The 12,834-nt window shown below is 48.8% G+C and overlaps 1 protein-coding gene across 4 annotated transcripts in view; it reads right to left on the reverse strand.

Annotated features, from left to right (window-relative positions):
* LRRC45 (leucine rich repeat containing 45) overlaps positions 1–12,834 on the reverse strand; it is a 446,362-nt gene that overhangs the window by 392,834 nt on the left and 40,694 nt on the right. The gene's annotated exons all lie outside the window — the stretch shown is intronic.

Raw genomic sequence — 12,834 nt, forward strand, 5'->3', positions numbered from 1 at the left:
AAAAACCTCCGTTCAGGCTACGTGCCATGGCGTCTAATCAACACAACGTCATTATTTTCCATCTTTAACCTTACAGATAAACAAATCTCTTTAGCACAAAAAGGAGCAGACTATACGGTGCTGAGCATTGAATTACTAGAAAGATTACCATTGACAATCTCCGAAAGACTGGTCATTGAATGGATAATACATGGTAATTACAATTCCGATAACGACTTTTCAGTTTCAATATTGCCAAAAGCATATACCAGCGGGCCTGTATGAAAGGTTGGGTAAAGGATACATCAAGTCAACCTGGAATTTACCTTATACACATAGATGTTATAGTGAAGGGAAAAAAAGAGGTATTTCTTAGTGGTAACAACTGTAAAATTTCACTAAGCAGTACACTTCTATGTCAAGGTATTAACTTGCATGGAGCCTGCGAAGGTTCATCAAATAACCTTTCATGTCACCTGCACGGCACCCCTGCTACACAGATAGAGCCTTTTTTCAGACAACTTTCCAACGGCAGTTACGTTATAATAAGTGACCACAGCTGTTGTGGCATGGTGCCAGGAACGGCCTATCTCGTGAGTGTTACTTCCAGGGTAACTTGCTGTATGCAAGTATTGTATCCAAACAGCAAGCCAGACAAGGAGGCAGCAATATGGCCTTCCTTGAATATCTCTTCTATTCGAATTGATACTTTAAGCAGAATGAAGTCTATTATTTTACAACTGTGCCTTTAACCTCGTCTAGAGAAACGAATGATCTGCAACTTGCAAGGACAGCAGCAGAGATACATGCATTATTATCGACAAATTGCCCCGTGCATTTCGTAGAAATGTTAAGTCAAATCTTAAACATGTCAGATACCAGTGGCATCGCACATGTATTTAAGACAATTTGTTCGGGACTGTTAGCACCCTTTGAAGCAGTCCTGAGCATCTTCCCGAATTTTGTGCACTCTGTGTTCAGCGGCCTGCCTCTCATCTTGGGACTTGTAGCAGGAATCTTATTTTTGTTCCTTCTGCTCCGATATGGCAAGTCAAGTCACAGACAAAACTCAGGCTACAATGCAAGAAACGATCCTAGCAATGCGATACCGAGACCGGATTACTAAAGTCCTCGGCTTGGCTCGGCTAAGAGATCTGAATACCACCTGGTTTCTTTCATTCAGACCAATATGGCAAGATTGCATCCTACCTGTTCTACGATGCCTGCTCTGCGGAGAAGAATGCGTGTTAGACATCTGTCTCACACTCCCATCAGCAGTACCTATGGATATCGATACTTTGCTTGGTTCGGTAACGGCTCATGCAACGTGTTGTCCCCAGCGGCTACCTATTCTGATGACGGCATTCGTTGAGACCTCACCATTACGATTAGGTGGCGGTGAGGTACGAGATGAAAGCGGTACACAGGTACAACCTTCTGTGACCATTGCTGATCTAGACACCGATGACAGCAATGCTTCTCACATATGCACTATTTCTACTTTTTCGGACTTGGTCCAACTTTCACCTACTGTTGTAGACGAATTCTTTGCCAGCCTATCTGAGTTAATGTTCTCCCTTAACAACGAGAATAACTTTTGAAAACACGAGCACACAGCGTTCCCTGAACTCTGAATTCGGCCTTCAGTTTTGATAAACAGAACTTATAAAAAACATTGAAACTATTTTTTTCTTCCCTGAAAACGAAATTATTTTTCCATTCCAAAATATTTACCTTTTTGGCACATGATACTCTGCTTAAAGTAGAACTGTTCTTACTTCTTTTTTCTACTTTTCCTCCTCTCTCTTCTTTCTCCTCACTTGACCGTCTTATTAAATTAAAATCTGGCTCCCCTCAGGATCCCTGCCCAGCGAAATGTCTTGGAAGAATAGCCCCAGTGATCAATTCCTTGGTTAACCCGGTGCTCAATCTCTCTCTCAGTACGGGAGTAGTCCCCTGGGCCTGGAAGCACGCCCTGATATCCTGCCGCTTTTGAAGAAGCCGAATCTGGACCCTCTGGTTCATGCCAACTACAGGCCCATCTCCCTCCTTCCGGCACTGGCTAAGGTGGTGGAGAAGCATGTCCACGTCTCTCTCTCCACTTTCCTCGAAAATAATAACATCTTACACGACTCTCAGTCAGGCTTCCGTGCCAACATGAGCACGGAGACCGCGCTGTTAGAAGTCACCGATGCCATAAGAGAGGTGCTAGATGCGGGTGGTAAGGCTATGCTGGTAATGTTGGACCTGTCTGCGGCCTTTGACACCGTTCCCCATGGCGGTCTCCTTGTAAGACTCAGAGAGATCGGGCTACGGGGAGCGGTGTTCAGATGGTTTGAGTCCTTCCTGTCGGGCCGTCGTCAAACGATCTGGGCCCCTCCGTTCTCTGCCGAAGTGCCGCCTTTGGAGATAGGGGTGCCTCAGGGCTCTATTTTGAGCCCTACTCTCTTTAACATCTATATGGCACCTCTGGCGGCACTGGCGGAGTCTTTTCGCTCCCAGATCGTTTCTTACGCTGATGACACCCAGCTCCTCTTCACCTGCAAGAAGGGCTCTGACTTCGATGGAGTGCAGATCAGAGGCTGTTTGAGGGCGGTGTTCGAGTGGTTTGAACTTAACAGCCTCAAATGCAACTCCGACAAATCGGAGCTGCTGTTTTTCGGCTGTCCACCCAATCCTGGGTGGCGGTCGTGGTGGCCCCCAGCCATGTTTCCTCCTGCGGCCGCGTCCTCCAAGGCCAAGAATCTGGGAGTGCAGATCGACAATGGTCTCACCTTGAAGCCACAGATTCTTGGGCTTGTTGGGAAGTGTTTTGGCATCCTGAAAATGCTTAGAAAATTCCTTCTGTTGCTTTCTCATGACCACAGGAAAGTTACCGTACAGGCCCTGATAGGCTCCCGTTTGGATTACGCAAACGTGCTCTACCTGGGCCTGCTGGAATATCTCCTATCTCGCCTGCAGGTAGTGCAGAATTCTGCTGCCAGAGCCATTTAAAGCCTCCACCGGAGATCCAGTGCCACGGATCTATTAAAAAAATTGCATTGGCTCCCTATTAAAACAAGCATTAGAAATGCAATCAGGCTCTGATTTATTTGAGTTTGAGCTAATGGCATTATAAATGGCAATGTCTTTTCGCCATGTGTTATGGAGTGTGTGCATGTGGTGTGTAGTGGAATTATGTGGGTTGGATTGTAATTTTACCAATGGTGGCATGCTGTGCTTTAGATAAATATGTTTAAAAGTAAAGTGTACCATACTGCGATTGCTACAATAGTTAATTGTGGATGCGTTAACAATTGATGCGTGCACTGATGGCTGGTGGTGTGTGACTCACTGTCACTCACTGTCACTCTACACTCACTGTCACTCTGCACTCACTGTCACTCTGCACTCACTCTACACTCACTGTCACTCTACACTCACTGTCACTCTGCACTCACTGTCACTCTGCACTCACTCTACACTCACTGTCACTCTGCACTCACTGTCACTTTGCACTCACTATGCACTCCGCACTCCCTATGCACTCTGCACTCCCTATGCACTCTGCACTCCCTATGCACTCTTCACTCCCTATTCACTCTGCACTCACTATGCACTCCGCACTCCCTATGCACTCTGCACTCTTCACTCCCTATTCACTCTGCACTCCCTATTCACTCTGCACTCCCTATGCACTCTGCACTCCCTATGCACTCTGCACTCTTCACTCCCTATTCACTCTGCACTCCCTATTCACTCTGCGCTCCCTATGCACGCTGCACTCCCTATGCACTCTGCGCTCCCTATGCACTCTGCGCTCCCTATGCACTCTGCGCTCCCTATGCACTCTGCGCTCCCTATGCACTCTGCGCTCCCTATGCACTCTGCGCTCCCTATGCACTCTGCGCTCCCTATGCACTCTGCGCTCCCTATGCACTCTGCGCTCCCTATGCACTCTGCGCTCCCTATGCACGCTGCGCTCCCTATGCACGCTGCGCTCCCTATGCACTCTGCGCTCCCTATGCACTCTGCGCTCCCTATGCACTCTGCGCTCCCTATGCACTCTGCGCTCCCTATGCACTCTGCGCTCCCTATGCACTCTGCGCTCCCTATGCACTCTTCACTCTGCACTCCCTATGCACTCTGCACTCCCTATGCACTCTGCACTCCCTATGCACTCTGCACTCCCTATGCACTCTGCACTCCCTATGCACTCTGCACTCTTCACTCCCTATGCACTCTGCACTCTTCACTCCCTATGCACTCTGCACTCCCTATGCACTCTGCACTCCCTATGCACTCTGCACTCCCTATGCACTCTGCACTCCCTATGCACTCTGCACTTCCTATGCACTCTGCAATCTGCGCTCCCTATTCACTCCCTATGCACTATGCACTCCCTATGCACTCTGCACTCCCTATGCACTCTGCACTCCCTATGCACTGTCGCTCTTCACTCCCTATGCACTGTCGCTCTTCACTCCCTATGCACTGTCGCTCTTCACTCCCTATGCACTGTCGCTCTTCACTCCCTATTCACTGTGCACTCTGCGCTCCCTATGCACTCTGCGCTCCCTATGCACTCTGCGCTCCCTATGCACTCTGCGCTCCCTATGCACTCTGCGCTCCCTATGCACTCTGTACTCTTCACTCTCTATGCACTCTGCACTCCCTATGCACTCTGTACTCTTCACTCTCTATGCACTCTGCACTCTCTATGCACTCTGCACTCCCTATGCACTCTGCACTCCCTATGCACTCTGCACTCCCTATGCACTCTGCAATCTGCACTCCCTATTCGCTCCCTATGCACTCTGCACTCTTCACTCCCTATGCACTGTGCACTCTTCACTCCCTATGCACTCTGCACTCTTCACTCCCTATGCACTCTGCACTCTTCACTCCCTATTCACTGTGCACTTCCTATGCACTATGCACTCCCTATGCACTCTGCACTCCCTATGCACTCTGCACTCCCTATGCACTCTGCAATCTGCGCTCCCTATGCACTCTGCACTCCCTATGCACTCTGCACTCCCTATGCACTGTCGCTCTTCACTCCCTATGCACTGTCGCTCTTCACTCCCTATGCACTGTCGCTCTTCACTCCCTATTCCCTATGCACTCTGCACTCCCTATGCACTCTGCACTCCCTATGCACTCTGCACTCCCTATGCACTCTGCGCTCCCTATGCACTCTGCGCTCCCTATGCACTCTGCGCTCCCTATGCACTCTGCGCTCCCTATGCACTCTGCGCTCCCTATGCACTCTGCGCTCCCTATGCACTCTGCGCTCCCTATGCACTCCCTATGCACTATGCACTCCCTATGCACTCTGCACTCCCTATGCACTGTCGCTCTTCACTCCCTATGCACTGTCGCTCTTCACTCCCTATGCACTGTCGCTCTTCACTCCCTATGCACTGTCGCTCTTCACTCCCTATGCACTGTCGCTCTTCACTCCCTATTCACTGTGCACTCTGCGCTCCCTATGCACTCTGCGCTCCCTATGCACTCTGCACTCCCTATGCACTCTGCGCTCCCTATGCACTCTGCGCTCCCTATGCACTCTGTACTCTTCACTCTCTATGCACTCTGCACTCCCTATGCACTCTGTACTCTTCACTCTCTATGCACTCTGCAATCTGCACTCCCTATTCGCTCCCTATGCACTCTGCGCTCCCTATGCACTCTGCGCTCCCTATGCACTCTGCGCTCCCTATGCACTCTGCGCTCCCTATGCACTCTGCGCTCCCTATGCACTCTGCGCTCCCTATGCACTCTGCGCTCCCTATGCACTCTGCGCTCCCTATGCACTCTGCGCTCCCTATGCACTCTGCGCTCCCTATGCACTCTGTACTCTTCACTCACTATGCACTCTGTACTCTTCACTCACTATGCACTCTGCACTCCCTATGCACTCTGCACTCCCTATGCACTCTGCACTCTTCACTCCCTATGCACTCTGCACTCCCTATGCACTCTGCACTCCCTATGCACTCTGCACTCCCTATGCACTCTGTACTCTTCACTCCCTATGCACTCTGTACTCTGCACTCCCTATGCACTCTGCACTCCCTATGCACTCTGCACTCCCTATGCACTCTGCACTCCCTATGCACTCTGCACTCCCTATGCACTCTGCACTCCCTATGCACTCTGCACTCCCTATGCACTCTGCACTCCCTATGCACTCTGCACTCCCTATGCACTCTGCACTCCCTATGCACTCTGCACTCCCTATGCACTCTGCACTCCCTATGCACTCTGCACTTCCTATGCACTCTGCACTTCCTATGCACTCTGCAATCTGCGCTCCCTATTCACTCTGCACTCCCTATGCACTCTGCACTCCCTATGCACTGTCGCTCTTCACTCCCTATGCACTGTCGCTCTTCACTCCCTATGCACTGTCGCTCTTCACTCCCTATTCACTGTGCACTCTGCACTCCCTATGCACTCTGCACTCCCTATGCACTCTGCACTCCCTATGCACTCTGCACTCCCTATGCACTCTGCACTCCACTCCCTATGCACTCTGCACTCCCTATGCACTGTGCACTTCCTATGCACTGTGCACTTCCTATGCACTGTGCACTCCCTATGCACTAACTGTGCACTCCCTATGCACTTACTATGCACTCCCTATGCACTCTGCACTATGCACTCCCTATGCACTCTGCGCTCCCTATGCACTCTGCGCTCCCTATGCACTCTGCGCTCCCTATGCACTCTGCGCTCCCTATGCACTCTGCGCTCCCTATGCACTATGCACTCTGCACTCCCTATGCACTCTGCACTCCCTATGCACTCTGCACTCCCTATGCACTCCCTATGCACTCTGCACTCCCTATGCACTCCCTATGCACTCTGCACTCCCTATGCACTCTGCACTCCCTATGCACTCTGCACTCCCTATGCACTCTGCACTCCCTATGCGCTCTGCACTCCCTATGCGCTCTGCACTCCCTATGCGCTCTGCACTCCCTATGCGCTCTGCACTCCCTATGCGCTCTGCACTCCCTATGCATGCAGCCGCTGCCTGGCACTGTAGCCTGATCTGTGCTGATGTAATCTGCAGGGCTGTTCTGTCTCATCATCTTCTTGGGTATGCAAGCAGCCGCTGCCTGGCACTGAAGCCTGATCTGTGCTGATCTAATCTGCAGGGCTGCTCTGTGTCTTCATCCTTCTTGCGTCTGCAAGCAGCCGCTGCCTGGCACTGAAGCCTGATCTGTGCTGATGTGATATGCAGGGCTGCTCTGTGTCTTCATCCTTCTTGGGTCTGCAAGCAGCCGCTCCCTGGCACTGAGGCCTGATCTGTGCTGATCTAATCTGCAGGGCTGCTCTGTGTCTTCATCCTTCTTGGGTCTGCAAGCTTACTACCCCTGACAAGGCGACAGAAATGTTTTTTGGCAATGAACACAATTTATAGATGAGGTCCCTGTGTTTACATTTCTCAGCTGCAGCCGCACAACCGTACTTCTTTGGCATTGTAATGCGAACTACAAAAGGGCCCGTAGTTTAAAGAAAAGTGTAGGCTCAGTGCTGAATGTGAACCTGAAATGTAAAGTGGTACGATTTCGTAATTATGTTTATGGACCTGCAGAAGGGGGATGGGTGTAATTACTGCAGACTGGTGTGGCGTGTAAGTATGCGGAAATGAATGGAAGTGAGTGAATGTGTGCGGGCTGCTGGCAACGTACAGAAGGAGATAGGGTTGTCGTTGCAAGATAGAAATAGCATTACGATGATAGATACGAAAGAAATGTAAATGTTAATGTGGCAATTCCTACATTAACATCGATATTCCTTTGAGGGCAGAGATGTATTGTAATTGCATTTATATAGCGCTTACTACCCCTGACAAGGCGACAGAATTTTTTTTTGGTAATGAACACAATTTATGGATTAGGTCCCTGTGTTTACATTTCTCAGCTGCAGCCGCACAACCATACTTCTTTGCATAAGATGGAACTTGAAGGGCGCATTCTCATTGCTGTAGATACAATAGAAATGTAAATCTTATAGTGACAATTCCTACATTAACATCTACATTCCTTTTAGGGCCGAGATGTATTGTAATTGCATTTATCTAGCGCTTACTACCCCTGACAATGCGACAAAAAACATTTTTGGCAATGAACACAATTTATGGATTTCGTCCCTGTGTTTAGTTTCTCAGCTGCAGGCGCACAACCGTACTTCTTTGCATAAGATGGAAGCAGAAGGGCGCATTCTCATTGCTAGACCCTACAATGGTCTGCAGTTGTAAGATGGAAGAAGGGGTGACAGGGAGAGGGCAAAACGCCTTTGCTTAGCTGTGATAGAACTGTGTGTAAGACTCAAGGAGGCATCAATAAACTATCACGCATTGGAGAGACACAGTAAAGTAAAGTATGATCAGCACAGGCAGACGAACATTACACACTGCAGACAAACGCGCGCCTGATACATGCAATGCAATGCTGAATGGTGAACGCGCTCCCACCATCTGGATTGCATTTGGAGGAGCACCCTGACAGCTCCTAATTAAAATTATTGGACTGCTGTGCGCGTAACCACACAGAAAATGCCAACAATGGCGGACGACAATTATATATAGCCTATCGCGTCAAGGCTACTAAAAAGACAGCACAGCGAAGACGAATCACTATGCAGATGCCATAAAAAAAGCTCGCGCACTAAGGAATGTTTCTGGCCCGAGCCCTAAAGAAACTTTTTTTTTTTTTCTTTAACAATAGGAGCTCGGAGCTCCGCCCCACTTCGTGGTGACATAGGCCGAGCCCTAAAAAGGATTGCTTTTAAGGCGCTTACGCTTGCTTTTAAATCACTCCATGACTCAGGTGCGAAATATATCAGGAAACGACTGACATTCTACTTGCCATCAAGGGCGCTGAGGTCTGCCTCCCTGGCCTTGGCATCTGTTCCGCCAATCAGACGAGCCCGGATTGGAGGTCGCTCCTTTCGTCACCTGGCACCTCAACTTTGGAACTCCTGGCCAGTCCCTCTGAGGAAAAACTTTAATCTGCTAGCTTTCAGGAAGGAGCTGAAATCCTGGCTGTTTGTTCAATAGTTGTTCTGCTCTGTTTTATTTGCTCCTGACTTCTGCATCGGGTTTCTTGAAGCGCCGGGACACTCCTCGGAGTAGCTGAGCGCTATATAAAACCGATTTTAACATAACATTTTAACATAACAGAACAAGATTTCTATTATTAGAATCTCTAGAGGCAATATCTTGACTTAGCCTCTAGCACATGTACAGACTTGTATAAATATGTGATGAAATGGTCTCGACCTTCTCTTCTGTATTAAGAGCCATTTCATAAATGTAAATTTCGTGATTCATTCAGTCAAGATTACTATGCACTAAAATTATATTATCTGAATGATACCACTGCTTGAAAACGTACAGTATAATACTCATTTATCGTGTTTATACCATTTCAAATGCATTTTATGTATTTTGGGGTGGGCTAGAAAACACATGCATAGAAATGTTTTAAAATTGCTTAGTATTTAGTAATGATGGACATTATACGTGGAGTGGGTGTTGTAAACGTATCTAGGACCCTATTTTAATATCCTCGATGTATGCCCTTATGTGGTTATATCAAATTATACCCTTATAAAGGCATAAGAATCATACCCATATTAAGTCATAGCCAATGCAGTCCAAATACGGCAAGGCTACTCCCATAGACTCCTAGAAAGCACAACGCGTTCTTAAACAAACCTAGCCCCCAGCTGCCTGGGAATTCCCCCTGCTTTTGTATTGATTTGTCCTAGAACTCCTGGAGTCCTGAAAAAACTGCGAGTTCTTAGTGACGTCTTATGTCCAACCTTACGTCAAACTCGGCACCTTCCAGGTATAAATATACCAGCATCTGCCCTAGCAAAACACATGGTGGTTTGGAGCAGATCGACTATCTACTTGCCCGACGCCTTGCTGAAGCGAGTGCCGAAGGAAGCTGACCCTCCCATTGACGCACTGAGAGAGACGCTGTCTTTTCTCCTGCCGAGAAATCCAGCTCCAGTGTTTCCCTATCACCCTCGCGGGTTGCTGGGAGATCGAGTCCTGCGAGAGAGATACAAGACCTCCTTCATTCTATAACCAAGGTACGGAGCGGGCTAGACCCTTAGAGAATTCTCGATTCAGATTCTTGGCAAAAACTATCTTAACTCAAACTACAACTTATTTACTCCTTCCCATGTACTAGGCTTAGGTTAGGTACACCGGGGTAGGCGTATTTTAGAAACACCAGTTGAGTACGTTTAGTCAACTTTTATCATTGTATGTATTTCATCTGTTTTAAGTATCTTATGGCTTAGAAACCATATAAATGCTTTTACAGTATTATTTCATAATACTCCTTTTACTGTACGCACTTTACTTTATGACAAGTATTGCAATTGTGGCAATTCACTTCTCTTGCATGAGAAAGAAGACTGCTCAATAAATAACCACTTTTATTGAAAACGCCCGTCTCTCTGTTTCTCTGCACTTCTGGTGAAACTAAGCATGCACGATTGACTGAGTGAAATAGCTATCTATTGTTTCCGCGACTCTGGAGATATACTCCTTGTTCTAGGGGAGCAAAGTTGTCATGTTTATGCGGTTGTCAGAAACTAATCCCTTCTTGTGCACTCGAGAAAGTTTCTAGTGACCTCAGAGCTAGCTGGCATTCATAATTAAGTCTAACATATTCAATAGAGACCTAGTCGACCTCAGTCCTACGTTTATGTTATTCCAATTCGCAGAGCCTATTGGGAATATAGGAACTACACTACACTTTCAACTTCAGTTTTGTTTACTTTAAAAGTTTTATATAGCGCTGGCTAGACCCATAGATATCAGAGCGCTTTACAAGAGGATCAGCGAGTTACAGGTTACATCAATTAAATCAAAGAATAACAGAGGGAGGGGAGGGAAGGAAACAATGGGAGAACGAGGAAAACAATGTCAGATGACCGGCTGGGTAGGTGATGGCCGAGGGGGTGAAACAAGGGCTAGACTCCTCTATAGCTGCATAGGACAGCACCACCGGGCATCAGCCAGGGTTGCTCGTGCACCGAGGTAAGTACAAATAGTCTTGGTATCAGTCCAGGGGGCATCATCAAAAGTCCATCGAAAGTGTCATCAGGCATAGGCCATGTTGATCCGGCTCTGTGGTGTGTACAATGCTCAAGGTTTCAGTCCGGGGAGCATCATCATTGATCAAATTGGTAGCACCCATCCCGGAGTTACTGGGAGGCCAAGACTTACTGTAGGGTTGATATGCACTCGTTAGCAATAATTCGAGGGGGCAGGCCAGAACAGCCATCTCATGGTCAGGTATATAGAGTGTGTAGGACTGGGGTTGTAGGGCACTCAGCTGTTGCCCCCAGCAATTCACTCAGTGTGAGTGAGGCTGACGTAGGACTAAGTGTAAAAAAAGCAGTCCCATTGCAAGTCTTTTGTGCTGTGGAGACCCTGATGTGATGTCATGTTCTAACTGCTTGCTCTGTAATTCTCAACTGAGGAGCACTGTTAGTCTGTGCCTCACTTGAAATAAACTGTAGTCCTTCTTCTATTTTCTGAAAGATGTCCTGGTTTTTGGTTTTACAATTTTTGGTCCCCCTAGCGCCTTCTGATAATATTGAAGGCAGATTCAAAAGGGGGGTGGTGGCAAGCTCCCGTATCTGGTGAGGGACAGTCTGATCCCCTACCCCCCTTCATACACAATTGTTTCACGCTTTCTCTGCATGAAAAGTAAGAGCCTGAGTGCTGCTCGCAATGAACATCAGTCGCCCTGCAGCCCTCTGCAGTTTTCATTCAAATGTGGTAGTGATACATAACATTTTTCAAACTCAAGCCAAGGCGGCAGTCGGCGCTTCATAGGTGGCTCAGTTCAGTTCCTCACGCACGTCCCCACATCCAGGATCAGGGAGGCTGGGGAGTGGGGGGGAGGAGGGGGAGACTCCGCGTCACCCTGAGATCAGCCACAACAATGGGTCACGCTTCGGAGGTGGCCCGAACCTTCATGCACAGTCCCCCGTCCGGGGTCAGGCAGCGGAGGTGAGTGATCAGCCTCCCGAGCACTCAGAGCCCAGGGTGTGCTGCGAGGGAAACTGACTCACCCAGCATCTGCGGGGTCGGGACCATGAGGGCGCAGCACAGGTCCTGTTCCTTGAGGGGACCCAAGGGAACAACCTATCCGAGGACTGCCAGCAGGGGCATGGTGCCGTTGTCTTGGATGCAACCAGTCTTAGTGAACCTAGACTGCCTCAATGCAGCCGCGGGACTCGCCAGCATCCATGCGTCGGGACTCGGACCGCTCCCATCCACTCACGGGACAGACGCAGTCCCAGGGGATCATCAGCATCTTCGATGAGCATCTGGGTCAGCCTCAGGGAGAGTGGCTGCAAGTACGTCCCGATCCTACCCGTGACGCTGTGGAGATCTGCTCCCTGGTCCGCAGCAGCTCATTGGGAGCCCCGTTGTCGCAGTCGCAACCAGGCAGATTGCCAGAGAAAACGTCTGCAACCACGGCCAACTATTCCCTGCGGGGCCGTGAGGCAGACCACATCAATGTGGCAACAATTCTCTCTGCGGCGGTGTCGAGCTAATGAGTGGACGTGCGGGCACAAACGGGGATATTCACAAAAAAGTGATCCCCAGCCTCGGAGCCACTTCTCAGAGCTCCAACCCAGCGGCCATCTTGGGCCGACAAGTTTTGGTGGCTGACCACTTATACTAAAACAAGCATTTACAATGCAATGGTTTTGCCTTTGTTAAAGTTTGAGCTGTTGGCAAAGCTCTTGACCTTTTTTTTTTTAACATAACTAAATGGCATTGTTATTTGCAATGGCACTAGCTTTATCTTTTGCAAATGA

The sequence above is a fragment of the Lissotriton helveticus genome, chromosome 7 (genome assembly GCF_964261635.1).
Source record: "Lissotriton helveticus chromosome 7, aLisHel1.1, whole genome shotgun sequence".
NCBI lineage: Eukaryota > Metazoa > Chordata > Amphibia > Caudata > Salamandridae > Lissotriton > Lissotriton helveticus.